Genomic DNA, 15,691 nt, shown 5'->3' with positions numbered 1-15,691 from the left:
CCACGCGATGGAAGCCCCTCTCTCCGGAGTCCGGACCGCTGGTCATTGTGCGGGGCTTCAAATATGAACGAGGTGTCTTCGGGCGTCGCTCCACCCGGCGGCTGTCGAAACGGGCGTGTGCCCATCCGTGCGTTAAGTAGGCTTCGATCGATGAGGGTCGGGGCGCTGGATGAGCGCGCCCTTTCCCGTGTTGCGCCTAATGCTCCTGTCCTAATTGCCACTGCTGCCATCACGCTCGCGGTCTAAATAGAGCGGTTGCGTACAAAAATAACCCCTCGTTTTGTTTCTTCTTTTCTCTTCTTTTTTTTTTTTTCGCAGAGATTAGCGAGTCCAAGCGCACGAAAGACCGGTCCTTGCGTGCGCCCATCATGAACCTTAAGGTCACCTCCAAACGCTCACGGTTGTGTGAGCGAAATGATCAACTTCGACGCAGAAACACAAATGAGCGCAAATGGCCCTTCTCGCTATTCATATCCTTTCATTGCGGCAGCGTTCTGAAGTTTATCTAATGTAAAAATGGTCAGACAAGTGCGCGTAAGAAGAATAGAGAAGAGCGCACGATGACGTCAAGGGAACATCCTGCTTGCAAGGAGGACACGGACAAAGATATTGATAACGAAAAGAACAAATGTTATCGAACATCTGAAAGCCAGAACACTCAGGCCGGTAACCATACGTAAGCGAACCAAAACAACAAGCTCGGCTGAACTGCCAAGGTTGCAACGGTAAATATGGGATGCTGCTGTATTTGAACATTTATTTTTCTCTCGAACACTTGTTTTTTTTTTTTTTATCTACGAGAGGTACGCCAACGAGCAGAGACCAAGGTTTTATCTATGGGAAGCGTCGTTACCGTGCGCGTGCGGAAGACTCACGCCACGTAAGCCCGTGAACAGCGCATGTCCCGCAGGCAGTGCTGCCATGGAGGGGGCACCGGTCGAAAAATTCCATATCTATCAACCAGTTCGCGTGTGTTTGCGAGCATGGGCGCAGGGCCTATCGTGGACCACAACCGGGCTGCCAGGAAGTGCACATCTTTAGCGTTAATTTCCAACTAATTCGTCGCAATGCACTTCAGTCATTAGTGGATAATTAATTAATTGCAAACGCATGAATGTCTTAGTTTACGCGGCAGCCGAGGAGCTGGCGTCGCTGACTTCTTAGTGTGGATCCTCGGTCTCAAAATTTCCTGGGCTCATAGTGTTCGTTCTCGCCGATCCAGTCCCCGCCGATTCATCAAAGCATTACTGATTTAATGGTCAAATAGCGCTCTTCGAAGACAACGAGCGACGGAGCATGACACACGCTGTAAACAGCGTGCCTACAAGCGATGGAGTGTGCCGGAACGGCTGTCGCAATGCAGTTCCTATAGCACTTATTTCTGGTTTCGCGTCAAAAAAAAAAAAAAAATCTGCCGCCAGTTTCAATATAATGCGTTCCTACAATTGACGCCGTCTCGAGAGCCTGATTCGCACAGCGCGGAACATGTGCTTACGCCATTCCCGTCACGTAGTTTGTTTGCTTCCCCAGCTCCGAACGTGATGCCACAAGCGTCGCCTTCCAGTGACGACGTCACTGCGCTGCAACGGAGCTGTTGCCTATTCGAAAAACGTTTTGCATAGCGGTTTCGCGGCGACTCCGAGTGCCCCCCCTCTTTCTCTCTCTCGGGATGGTTTCCCCGGAAGAAACGCTGGCGGCCGTCCAACGAATAATGCTCCTATACGGAGATCCAAAACCAAACCAAAAGACGAGTTTTTTTTTTTTTTTTTCAATAAAGCTCAGTGGCAGTGGAATCGCTCCACGTGCGTGTTTTATTTTGTCTCTCCCCGTCTCCTCCTCCCTTCTTGTTTCGAATGCGGACGACGAAGAATCGTCTCCGAGTCGCCATCGTTTCTGGTTCCTTTCCACTAGCATAAAGTGACGTAGTGGAAGGCGATGTCGCTTGCTGGTTATTGCTCAAACCTTTTAGACGCCGCGGACGTGTTGCACGTATCGTCAGTCAGAACGCCTGCGTGCGCCTGGGTGCGTGCCCTTCTCGTTGAGTCGTACACAGAGTTGAAATACGGTCTTACTAATTCGACGGTGATTTCCAGAACTTCCGTAAAATTGAGACACACGCACACAAGAGAAAAATGTCCCGAGGTAAGTACGAATTCATTTCATGGCGAATACATTGATATATATATATATATTTTTTTACCTTGTGCGCGATCGCAAGTAAATGTGCTATGCAGCCCTCGCGGCTCGCCAGAGCAATGGCTGTCTCCTCCATGGCAACCATTGCGAAAGGTCGTCGACATGGGCAACCTCGCTATTTCTCGGCACATAGCCTGGGGAATCATTGACATCATCTTTAGACACGTATCCAACGCCGACAACAAGCATCAGAGGTGTTCCCGTCGGCAGAAGTACCTGTTCCATGTAGTCGCCAAAGTTCACGTCTGACAGGACCGGTTCAGCACAAAACAAAACGGACGAGGGACTGGAGGGGAGGCTCAGTCCGATAGCCAACTTTCGACAAAACGATCTGCCTTCATCTTGGCAACAGCCGGCCTGGGCAAGGACCGGTTCAAGTTAGAGAAGCTGTTCACAGGACCTCGGTAGCAATGGTAGCCTCGTGAGACCAAAGCTCGCGTATGTGAGCGTAATGTGACTGACCGTGCATAAAGCTCCCAGATGTCTCTTCATCACTCAAAACTTTTAGCTCAACGAAGCGAGCTGGCTGCGATATGACTGTGTTTGGCTTCAGTATTATTTCGCTGCACGTCTTGCGGAACTTTTGAAGCGTTAGCTGTTCTTAGCTCGTTCCTCAAAAATGTGGCGACGGTGGCGATGTCCACCATCGGGCACTCACCGGCAAAAGTGCACCTCCCATCTACGAGCTCAGCACCTCCCTTGTACGGGGCGGATGCGCTAACCCCCGGGCACCTGCTGCGGTGGCCGGCTGATTAAGGCAGTTCTTTCTGAAGTTTTGCGCCCTTGGCATCGGCGTCCACAAGACTACCACCGGGCACCCGCGAGTAAAACTGAGCCTTCGGGCATCCACCGGGAAAAAATGCACATCCGAGATACGAGCCCCGCACCTCCTGAATACGGGGTGTATACTCTAACGACTAGTGGTTACAGCAGCCGCTCTAATATATAAAGCCTGACATGTCTCCACTCCTTCGCGATCACAAGCCAGCTAATGTTGTATCATACGCATAGCGAACACGTAACCGTGTTGTGACGTTTTTAATTCCTTCTCCGGATCGTTTGGAAAGGATTCGTAAAGTCGAGGTCAGCAACCAGACTTAGTTCGTAAAATCGAGTAGCGATTACAATTAGCCATTTATGGCTGTCAAGGCATCAAAATTTGTTCATAAAATCAGGAAATTCGCAAATTCCGGTTTTGTAAGATCAGAGTTCGGCTGTGTTGGCGCCTTATTTCATTATTTATCCCCTCCGTTTAACAAGTCAATGCGGTTCGCCTGTCGCAGCCACGGGTAAAACCTGAAACTACGCGTATGTATGCACCGTTTAGCTCGATGGGTCCGGCACATTCTGTTACGATCTTCATAGCGAATATATATAAAATAGTTTTCCAGAAAATTATTTTTGTTCTGTTATCGGCAACACAGCACACGAGGCTTCTCTTAGGCTTCAAATCGCTGCATCTGTTCATCGCCCAACGTAAACCTATCGTTGGTCAAATGTTTAGGGGAATCCCCCAAGGTGGAGTAGATTTGTAATAAGGGAGTAATTACTCATTAGCATCCACCCAAGCGCAGCCATACGGCTACAAAGGAAAGCTATACAGCTTTCTCAGAAACTTCGTAGTTAAAGAAAAATTCGTCCTGGTCCGGGGTTCGAACCCGGGACCACCGCTTCACCGGAGCAGTCGCTCTACCAATTGAGCTAACCGGGACGGCAAGCGTATGGTAGGGCGAGAGCGAATTGATCAATAACTCGAAGTGGGAACTGTGTTGGTCAAATGTTTAGGGGTTGGTGATGCGTTCAGGCCCCATCGATGTCCAACACTACTGCGAGAACAAATAGTGTAAGTTGCCTCACTCAATCCTCGTATCTTGCGTAAGCTGTCATTTTGTTTAGTAATGCACGCAGGTCCGGCGAAAGAACGCGCAGAAAGGTGGCATGCAATTGAGTGCGCATGCATGCTGATCGTCGCAACTGCGCTTGAATTCAGGCCCGTAAATGATACCGCTGTGTACCATGCCGCCGCGTGGAGGTGCCCACATACTGTTCCAAATTTCCAGTTCCAAGCACAATAGCGACCATTCTCTCGTACCTTTTCCAAGGTGACAGGCACAACCTTCATCACGGAGCTGCTGGGCGGCTTGCGGGGCTTGAATTTAGGCGCTGGCGTCTATAACACTCCCCCTCCTGCTCCATATCGGTGTTCTAATGGCCCATAAGATGTGATTTCGTACCCTCCGCACTTCAAGCAATACCCCGCACGCTGTCTGAATACAAATTCTCGGCACAGTATACGACAAGTAAAAGACCATTTATTTGCGATATCAATGGAGTGTGGTGCTGGTGATGATTACCGAGTAACTTTAATTGTCCTTGGTCGCTAGCGAATTCTGCAACGAACATACAGCTTTAACTTCTGCTATGCAACCGCATCACTCCTAGCGCTTGCAAGCATGAAGTTGAGACACATCGCGGCCGTGAGACAGCCTTAGAGTGGGTGTTTTCGTCATTTTATGACGCAGCGAATATCATGACTCACTCGCGCGTTCGTTTTCATAGTTTTAAGCTGCTTGCAGTACGTTATACAAATATATCGTGAACACACCCATGCGTTTCTTCTGCCGTCGGAAATCGCAAACAGTAAAACAACGTTGTTCGTGCGCCTCGCTAATCCATCTTTAAACGTGCGCAGCGTCGTTGCGCTGCTGACGAAATCCCTGCCTCCTGCGAGACTAACGCCCATACACCACCGCACAGATGCGCGCTTTGTCAATGGCGCCTTTCTTGCACTCGAGCACGCAATCGCTTGACGCAATGCCCCGGGGTGGGGCCAAAGAGATTTCGCAGAGTGCAGAAGTAATTGCACACTGATGAGTCCAAGCGCGCCGAACGTCATCTTCATAGCGCCTCGTTCGTCTGCTGTGGATACGTAAGGCCGTCTGCTCGGTGTTTCTTTATTCTCGTGTCAGAGAGTGAAAATGTCCCCTGCAACCGAAGTGATTTATATGCCTGTATCATACCGGCATTTAGAAGGCCCTTGAATCTGTAGTCGGTCGATTCAACGGCCAGTTGAGCCCTGCTACACGGGTGGCTTCAACAACCGTCGAGTCAACAGTATGCCTAATCGACGGGGCAGCGCGGAAGTCGATATATCGAGATTTTTAGGGCGCTCGCGTCACAGCAGCAGCGCGCATTCTCGAGCGCCGTGCGCTCAAAGCTACGCGCCGCAAAATTACAACCGCAAAAGTGCGCTCAAGCTATTGAACTGGAGAAAGTAGCTTAATCAGCAAAACAAAACATGGTACATTTGAAAAACAGTGCACGCCCGCACGAAGTTCACTCGGGCAACGTTGGAGCGCATGAGAAGAAAAGGGGTAGATGTCAGAAGCAATGAGAATTACTTTTGAAGGAAGAACAACGTTCCAGTTTTCATCCCTTTTGGTTAAAATAGCAGCTTGGTTGTTCAATGTATGCACAAAACCATCGGTAATGGTGGTGACGCCAAAAGTGTCTGGTGTGAAATAATCGAACTGGCCGCAAGCAGCAACTCAACTCAGCTGAGTTCGACAGACAGTCCAAGGTGGATGTAGAATGGTGGCGAAGGCTGGGCCCAAAAACGGTCTAGCGCGACTGCAGCACAGCCACTTTGGGCGGCCGAAACACTTATATAATGAAATTCAAAAGCACAAATAAAAATGCTATAAAACAACAAAAACAAATGAACATTTTAATGCCACGTTTTATAAAATAGATAAACTATTTCAGCAAAACATATTAAGCCGAATTTTGTAATTTTTGCAACGCTCTTGTTGCGCCCTCTGTGCATTTCCAGCGCGATTTTGCAGGCCTTGTTTCGGTACCCGGCCCCCCTTGACCACAGTGGCTGCGGGAGCTTACGAAGCGATTTCTTTTCTTATCTCCAGCTGCCTGCTATGGCGCGCCTTAGAAAGCGTGCAAATTAAGCTCGCCGGTCTCGAAATGGCACCTTTAAGAAGTTTTTGTCGTCCTTGCCTGTCGCTTCTCTGTCACCGTTTGGCAAGATCTGCACCCCGCTGCACCGCTGCAGCGTTTCCTTCGGTGTACGGCCAGTGCGAAACCTTTTCCCGAGGCTTCGCGCTCATCGTTTCAAGCGCTTAGCTCTGCATTTCAAGATGAGGTTGCGGCATGTGAAGAGACCTTGCTCCGTGGCACATTGTGACAGCGTGGGTTGTACCGTGGGTGTCTTACCAAGCCTGCACCGCTTCCCTCTGGACTTTCGCAGGTGAGCTATTGCCGTTTTCGTCTGCTCTAGATATGCTTTTGTCGGGCTTTCAGCGCCCATTCGTAGCTGTAACCGTTTCATACGCACTTGGCTTCATGTTATCGGGATGTTTTAGTAAATTGACTTGCCGCATGTTCAATTTAAAACCAACTGCGTTGCCTAACAGTTCTGAGCGTGACATTAATGGGTTTTGCAGCACCGTGAAGCCAATTTGAGGATCCCCTCGCAACTGACAGTATCGAAACTCAACCATGTGTATGTGCGCCGCATTGACTGTGCCTTAACTGAATTCGCCCAGCAGTAGTTATTGCCGTTCTACGTATACATGACCGTCAATGTAGTTTTAGACTCATTTTGCTGCATCGCTCTCGTCACTCTTTGAGCATAGAAAAGTAGCTAGCCGCGTGGTATCAGGCGAGCTTAACCGCACTCTGAGGCGCGGAGGCTTGGCGCGAGCATTTTCTGCCATAGTTATAACGTACTGCATTTAGGTGAAAGGAATCTTGGCGTATTGACGTTTGGAGTATATGGTATTCATTTGGGTGCAGTTGTATAACGTGTATGCTGCTTCATGTCCAGGTGCAAAACGTGGGTGGAGTTCTGCCGCAACCTCAGCCTGGAGAAGACGCCGTGCCAGCTGCGAGACCTGAGGGTTTCTTCCAAGCACTTCGAACTGTTTGTGTATCTGCGGCCAGGATGGCTGCGTCTCGATGCTGTGCCTACTCGAGGAAGGAGTGGCTGTATTGAATATCCCTGCACTTCACTTTAAACTGCACTTCATGTATATTTTGGTTTGATTAGAATTGCTTCAAATTACTTCGGTTAGCGACAAGAAGGAGCTGTTGAGGTTGTGCGCAGGCCCTATGTATGGTGTAATGCTCTAGCGTTGAGCAGATTTGTTGATGCTAAAACTTGTTAATACTGTCATGCAGGTGTGAACATAGCTGCTGTATTCTTTCAGTTGAAGAAATGAAATGTGAAGAGTAGTCCCTGTGTGCTGCATGGTCTATGTGTTGATGCGCGTACTATGTCATGTCACGTTTGCCTCAATGGAAGCTGTCGTAGCATTCATTGTTTCCTATACTTTTCAATTTCCTACCTGGCAACGTTCGTGGAACTTAAGGGCTTTTTCCTAACCGCACTGTGACCATTGAGATGAATAGCCAGCTTAAAAAAACTACTGCTTGAGCTGCCTGTGACGCGCATTTTTTGTTGGTGTGCTTTATCGCTGTATTTGTTTGGTTGCTGTAATAAACCATGAATATGAAAACCATACTTGCCGTGCACTGTATTGCAAACTGTGCACTTGAGCCTGTGCTTTGTGCATCATACCTTGATATACTCAAAAGTACTAGCACCAGCATTTCCACCAAGGTTTCCACTACGAATCATGCATTCTTACCCAGCGTCTGCAAGTGTTGCTGCCTTTCTGTGCTGCCTTCTTTGCCAGTCACTTTCATTGGGTTCCCAATTGCACATTAACAAGGCCATAACTAGCAGGAACTCGAGCACATTTGACTGGCAAAGGTTGGTGCGCACTGAAAGGCAACCTTAAAGTGATACCGGCTCGAAAATGCGGGTTCTATAAAAAGACCACTTCATAATTCGCGCCAAAAGCGTAGGTATGCGTGACGTCATTCAACGTCACTCATACGTAGTTTGCCCCCCAAATTAGTGGCGCTGGGGTGCCCCCATGAGCCGCCATGTTTTGGACCAATGGGCGTCTATGGAGCCTTCGCTACCATGGTATATCTACCTTGGACAGTCGACTGAAAGCGACTGCGCGACACGGGCATTATTCACTGGCTGTAAAACAATTTCATGGCTACACTGCAATTCCTGAAAGTGCGATTGAAAGAAAGTATGCCCATAAATTTTTTTCGCGCAGTCACAGATTTGATGCAAAACAGGGGCAGAGCGAGGATATGGAGAGGGGGAAAGCCGCTTCCTCACCCTCCCTGCCCTACTTCGTCTTCCCAACTTTTCACGCGGCCGACCGCACAGAAGTGGTATTTTCCTGCTCTCCTGCCCCCTGACAAAAAGCCTCATACACGGTGCCTAACCTCCTGATCAAACCGCGCTAAAAGATAATAGAAATAAAAATACGACGACAGTGATGAATACCCGGAAGACCTTGACGAGCGGCTGGATGCTTGCTGAGATGCAAGCGCCCAGGGGTGCTCTTTTTAAGAGCGCAGAAAGGCGTCACGTGGTCCGGGGACACCCACAGAGTACTGCGGCGCTGCGGTGGCTCATTTGCGTCCGCCGTGCGGCGGCGCGTAGTCGGCGATCAACTGCGCACTTGATGCCAGGCCTCCCTCGGCCCACTGTAAGCGTTCCGCCTGAGCGCAGTGCTGCAGGGTCCACTGACTCCCAATGGGAGGCACGGATCGTGGGCGCCTGTACGCATGCTGCCGGCAGCCCCCGCGTTGCCGGAAGAATGCCGGCGCGCTCGGCGTACGGCCGAGCGCGTGAGGCCTCTGCCGTTCTCGCTCAGATCTTTCCCGTGCACCGAAGAACGCGGTACTGCCGCGTTATGAAGTGGTTACACGACATTACAACTGAGGACACGGTTGATATACGGGGACCCCAACAGGTGTTGCACCACGCTGACATTCGCTGCTACGCGCGAGGAGAAAAATGGCGACAGGCTCTTGAATTTAGTCATTTGGCTTGCTTTCCGTGCGGGTATTTCACCTACAGGCTTCTGAAGAGGAGTATTACGAAAATATAAGCCACTAGTGCGACTGCGAACACAGAAATGCCATAGAAACGTGCAACCTAGGTAAAAAAAAAAAAAAAAGCAGGAGCAACTTAAACCACAAAGGGGAGCAGAAAGCAGGAAGGGGGTGAATCACGATGACTAAAGCGCAGAAAAAGAGGTCTATCGAGCGACAGCGCAACCCTGGTACAAAGGCAAAAAATTTTTCTAGGTCTGCCAGGCGTGAGTATCATGACTGCCATTCGGTGCCGTGAGCTGGCCTGGAGTTCGGTATTAAGAGACGACGGATTTTCGTTTTGTTGTTGTTGTTTGGTAGATAACTGTTTTACGCTGAACACGAGAAGAAGCTTTGCACACCAAAGCAGATAAACAGGCGACGTCCCAAGGCTTCCGTTTTCCGCATGGACGCAGCCTACAGCTAAAATCCTTAGGCGCAGAGTTTCTCGAAGTAGGGACCATTTCCTATTGAGGCAGAAGCAACCAGCTGCACTGCAGTTTAAGGCCGCCTCCGGGGTTCCTGTATGCCAAGTGCATGAAGCAACTACTGCCTGCAGCCGGCTCGATGCGCTTCGTAAAGGTCACGGGCACCAGCTTTGCACGCAGAACAAGAAGAAGCCGGCTTGGCAGCCACTGGTGCGTTATGTGCCAGTGGAAAAGGTCGTTCTGCGGTAAAACGAGCCAGACTGGTTCCTTTCGATGCTTCTGTCTCGGTTGGTTACCACTTTAGCTTGTAGTCTTTTGCTATTTGGTACTCTTTCGTGTTGCACCATCGCATCTGAACGGAGAAGCTCCATCGTTAAGAACACGTCTAGTACTTAACAAAGTAGTTTGATTCAGCCCAAAAAGCGCTTTCTCATGTGACTGTCATTGCCAGTAAAGCATGCATGGCGACAAAGCTATATCCACTTTTTTTAATCTGCGCATCTCACGAAATCCAAAAAATAAACAGAGCCTAACTGGGCCTAAATCTCCATAAAAGCCCATAGCTCACCGGTTTTGTTGTTTACCAACGTATTTTTACTCTCGTTTAACGGTAGAAGATCACACCAAACGCTGTAGATCGATAATGATGCGAATAGTTTCATGTGAACGAATAAACTCTTAGTCAAACACAGTTGGGCTGCTATTTTGAAATGTATGCGTCTTAAGCGTATCTGTCACTGTCGACCATACTGCATCAGTTCAAACCAGCCTCTAAAGCAGAGAACATAGTTCTTTTGCGTTTTTTTTTTTTTTTTTGAGACGTGGAGGGGCCGGTGAGCTGACATGTGCCAGGCTGTTGAAGAGGGTGGGGCGTGTAAGAGCCGAAAAAAGCTGCAAAGCAAATATAAGGCTGAACACATTTTGTGGAACAGGGTGGCGGAAGAGGAAAGGTGCTTCGAGCCGGTTAGCGCCCCTCCTTCCTCACTCTTATTATCGCGCAAAAACGACGTTCCTTTCGTGCTGTTACATCGGTTATGTGCAGATGGTACAGGCGAGGCGTTTATTCCAATTCATTCATACGCCTCAACTACACTATTTGTTACACTGGCTCCGTACGGGGCACTGGACTACCCGGCCCCAGCAAGATGCATTGCACAGCATTCGTCGATATAGCTCTGATTGCCATACGCGGAAAAGGAAAGTGCGTGAGGAAGGGTGTTAAGCGCCTGGCCTTCACGGACAAGTACCAGCGATATTCCATTCGAGGAACCTTCCCTGTAGAAAATTTGAGGGGTAAAATTTGGCTTAAGGGATACTTTTACGCACTTTCAGGGTGTTGGAGGAACCGAAATGGCTGCTGCAGAGGAAAAAAAAGTCTGAAATGGGGAATTTTCGATTACGGCATGGAACACAACTGCTTCGAAGAGGGGCGCTGAGTTGAAGCGGGGGGTAATGACGCAGACTCCAGCGGAAACTCCACGGACTCTGTCGAATGATACCCTCTTTTGTTTCCACACACACATTCTCTCTCTCTCTCTCTCTCTCTCAATGAAGAATCTGATAAACTGTGCAGCTTAGTGTCATGCTAAACAAGACAAATCACGAGACATTGTCCGTAGTGCGAGCACCAAGAGCCGAGAGGAAGAAGTTGCATGGTTATTTCAACCGTTTGCTTTATTGTTGTTAAGGGACGTAAGGAAAATAAAAATGCATCTGTTTCAGCGGCCCGAATGCCTTAGACTACCACGCGAAGAAAGCGTGCAGCTTTAGCGTAACGTGCATTCCCGCATGAGACCCTTAGTGTCTTATTCAATACGGTGATTCCGAGGGAGTGCTTGAAATGTGTCGTTGCTCGTAAATCTCAAAACTTGTTCAGGAGTATCCGGGCGATAGTAAACACGTCAAAGTAAAATTTCACTTACAGGCCCCTAAATTACTAATTCCCTAAAACAAGCGAACGTCACACACAGGCTCAGCTGCGGCGACAAGAACACTTAGCATTTGAGGTTATCGATCTTACGCTTGTTAAAAGAGAAAGTAAGGAAGACGGAAGGATTAGTTACATCGAGAGACACAAAGAACTAACTTTCAAGCAGGCTTTAGTAGCGAAGCTTCTCCTGGTCCTAGACGGCTAAAACGAGCCCATTCTTGAGGAAAAGACACAATGAGAAACCACGGCATTCGTTTTAATGTAATGTCAGTGTTCTCTTGAAAGCTAAAGTCTACAACTGAGGCAAGCTTTCTACTTTTTTTTTTTTTGTCTCTGTGCGCAACCAGTACCAGTCTCGCGTTGCTGCATCCCGTACATAGCCCTTGCGCGCTTTCGAAACTGCACGCTCTCGGCTCATCGCATTGTGGCGTATTCTGAAGTTGCCTAATTTCGCAGCGTCTGTGACGCCACGCTGCATCGGTGCGCCGGGCGAACGTAGCACGAGACGCATTGCAATGCACGCGCCACACTTGAGTGCCCGTTTCAGCCACAGACGCTTCATCAACAATGAGCGTCGTGTGGATAGATAGTCGCACGGTGCTTTTATCATACAAGACAAACGTGCGGCCTGGCGCAATCACCTTGATGAGATTCGTTTCCAAGCGAGCAAGCAGTCGAATTTATTTAGCTGGCATGCTTCTGCAACTGCCGTTTTGTTCTCATATGGCGGTATACATTCGGAGTTTGTACGTACGTTGTTTCAGTGATACGGAGCCGTTTTCTGAAAGCTACATATGGCGCCACCGTATTACAGGACAAGCTCAGGACGCTGTTTTGTTTCGTTTGGACGCGTAATATTCCCAGTACCATTTAAATTCCTACAGAAGAGTGCAGTAAAATAATGCACGAGCGTTAATGACGCATGCACGTATGTATTCTTTCTTTCTCTCCCTCTCTGTTTCACGGAGCGTTATAACCCCACACCGTACTACTAATAATAAAGGATCTGTGCCGCAGCTGAGTAGTTTGCGAATACAATTCTCGTGTCGTCTTTCCCATTTATTAGTATCGACAAAGAACAAAACCTCTCCTCGTCAAACTCGACGTCTCTTCTGAAATTTGTATCTCTCGGCTAGGTACTGACAAATTTGTTTTGTAATTTATTTCATGGCATTGTTCGCTTCGCTATCACAACTGCGGCCTCTATGCTAGATCGTTCTGGGAAGTCCTGAAGTGTGCAAAAATAAAGTATACGCAGACGTAGCTACGGAGGGGAAGTCACGAGCGCGAACCAGCTGTTCCAACACGCGTCTCCTCGCGCTGAAACCAAAGCGAGCAAAACAAGCGTCGTCACTCTTCTGCCAGGGTTATTCGGAGCCTAGCATACATAGCTGTGCCCGGGATATTCGACGCTTCCTCGGCTCTCATTCAGCTGATCGTTAGGCCGTGCGCGAACCCCTCTATTCGCGCATTTTCCGAATGGCTAAGATGAGAAATGCTTGCACTTCAATCTTGAGCGAACTGCGCTATGGAGATTAAATATTTTGCTGTTATCCCCGATGCCTCGCTATCTTTCCTCGGCGCAGTGTTGGAGGAAAAGAAAATGCTATAACAACAGCGAGATCAGCAAGAAGCCAGGATTAAATGTTTTCACTATAATTTTTCTCTTTTAACCAGCCTTCTGCAAGGCTGGATAAACTGCAGTAAATATGACGCAGCCGTCGTAAGAAACGCCTAGAAGAGGAATATTAAGTTGAAAAAGAAACATTCGTAACACATGAATCGGCTCACACCCTCAATAATTTTATGAACGCCTGGCTCGCTTTCACTGCACCGATGCCGCAACAGAAGTTAACTGGCCGTACTGATTTAAGCAAAAAGAATTTGAATTGCGCACAACGCCCCCAGGAGGATACGATTTAGACGCGACACATCCCAGTCTTCGGCTCGCGCTTCTGACCCTGGGAAGGTCATCGTAATTATTTATTTATTTATTTATTTTATTCATTTACAATACTGTTAAGCCAGTGCGGGCTGTTACAGAGTGAAAAAAAAAAAACATTTCAAATACGCTTACATAAAAAGCATTTCCAGCCTCTGCTGAAAAATTTCAGCTGAGTGGCACCCCGTGAACACACTGGTATCGAGTCAGTTCCCGTCAACAATGCGGGCATGCATACAATATGATCGCAGTCGCTCATAATATACTATAACTGCGACGGCCAGAGCTAGCGCAAAATGTCAAAAAGATGTTTTACAAATATTGCATGCGCTAATGTTCAAGCCCCTGGTGAAATCTTGCTTATTTTAGGGCACCGGACGTGCAAAAAAACCGACCTCGCAATCTTCAAGACGCCCTCTCCTGAGAAACCATAACAGACTCACGGACACCGCCGTTCACTTTCTTTTTCTTCATCGCGACTGCTGTGTGCCTCACTGCCTACTGGAGCGTGCGGTCGTCGTGACCAAGCGACTGCCGGCTGCCTCAGTTGGTGGCGTGCATTGCTATGTTCCCGGGAACATGAACAGATGCCGAATGCGAGCCCAAAAATGCCGCCGCAAGAGAGTTCCACTCGGATATCCGCTCAAAAGATCCGCTCGGATAAGGTCCGCTCAGATAAGAAGCATGACAGGCGCGCTGCACGCGGCCTCTGCTTGCTCCCGCTCCGCCCGTTTCGATTTACGGGACGCATTTCCGAAGACTTGTTACTTCGCACGCGAGCGTGGAGACGACCGTGTGACTCGGCTAAGCTACGCGGTTGCGAAAGGGCCCGTGGTCGCGTCCGGCCTCGCCCGCAAGGGACTCGGAGGCTAAGGTCGCTTCCGCGTCCGTTTCAAATCGGCCGCCAAGTTCAAGCGCGGGGCCACGCCGGCGCTCTCTCGCTCGCCGCGCCGGCAGCGGAAGAGGCTGGGCCGTGGACCGGCGCCAGGCCGATGCGGGAACCGGCTTCACCCGTTCCGGCGCCGCTAAGTGCGCCCCGCCGCGATGCTCGTTCTCCGTTTTGGGAGTTGTAACGTCGACGCACGCACCGCGCTATAAAAGGCTGCTCGCCCGATGGTGGGCCGAACAGCACCCCGGCATTTTCGGCGTTTCAATGGGATCACTCGGTTTCAGTGGGACCGCTATTTGGCATCGCGTAAAACATTTGCAGGGCGTTCCAGAAAGGTTTGCTGCTAAAGGCTGCGGAGTTTCAGAGCCCGCATCAAGTGCTGCAGCTCTACGCGGATGAATCTCTTCAACGAACAAATGTGCACTGCAGCGCAGCGATTTTTGCCTCGTTGCCTCTACCAAATTTCTTCCAAGACATTGTATTGCAACAAATGCTTCACGCATGGCTCCGCAAGCCTTTTGAACGTTGCACGCTGCTGCTTTCGCGAGCTGTCTGCGGACGCCCGTTCGCAAAGGCATGCACAGCAGCTTTGTTACCTGTAGGCGGGCTTCTCCGGGCTTCCTCGCCGCTCGACGGTGAAGCCTGTCGTCAGCAGCCGGGGCCTGGCGCGTGCAGACGGCGGTCGGTCGGAGGGTGGCGACTCGTGCACCGGCGCGCTGCGGCGGGACGCCCTGTAGCCTTCAAGTCTCGCCGGCTCCCGCAGTCGCTGCTGGCGCCCGGCGCTCTTTTCCCTCCCTCGTTTGCTCTCTTTCGAGCGATAACCTAGATACCCACGCAGTGGCAACGGCGTGGACCGTTAGGATTCCGACTGGTTGGCAGCAGTCGGGGTGGAGAACTAAGGCAGCGCGTTCTAATCTTCCCGGATTTTTTTGCGCAATGGCAGCAGGGCCCAACTGCACGGCCGCAAGAACAACAGTCCAAGAGTGCGGTGGGGGGAAGTAAGAGGGGGAGGAAGAGAGAGAACCGCGAGCGCCCCGAGCGCACGCGGGGAAGCGGAGGCTGCTAACGGGGAAGGAAAAGCGACCTGTCATTGGCGGAAGTGTGTCACGTGGTCCCAAAGGTTCACTTGTGCCCTAGATTGAGCGACGCCGCTTCCCCAGCTCTAGGGAGCCGCGGTGCCCAACTCTCGGGGCGAGAGTCCGGGGGCGCTGGCGCGGATTGATCGGGTCGCTTCGGGCCGCGAGGCCGGCACCGCGGTCGTCCGGCGGGGCGGGACGACCCGCGCCGGAATTCACCGCCGCGGCGTCCCAGCGGCTCTTGACCGAAAG

The 15,691-nt window shown here is 50.1% G+C and overlaps 1 protein-coding gene across 1 annotated transcript in view; it reads right to left on the bottom strand.

Moving 5' to 3' along the window:
* The window catches only part of LOC149349997 (uncharacterized), a 140,580-nt gene extending 125,234 nt beyond the window's left edge, over window positions 1–15,346 (bottom strand). The window contains exon 1 of the mRNA XM_089579009.1: window positions 14,960–15,346. The gene's annotated coding sequence lies outside the window, so the exon portion shown is untranslated. The remainder of the gene's footprint in view (window positions 1–14,959) is intronic.
* Between the last annotated feature and the right edge of the window lie 345 nt (window positions 15,347–15,691).

This window comes from Amblyomma mixtum, chromosome 3, assembly GCF_055824585.1.
Source record: "Amblyomma mixtum isolate Tamu chromosome 3, ASM5582458v1, whole genome shotgun sequence".
In the NCBI taxonomy this organism is placed as follows: Eukaryota; Metazoa; Arthropoda; class Arachnida; order Ixodida; family Ixodidae; genus Amblyomma; species Amblyomma mixtum.
This window is presented reverse-complemented; position numbering and strand designations above follow the sequence as displayed.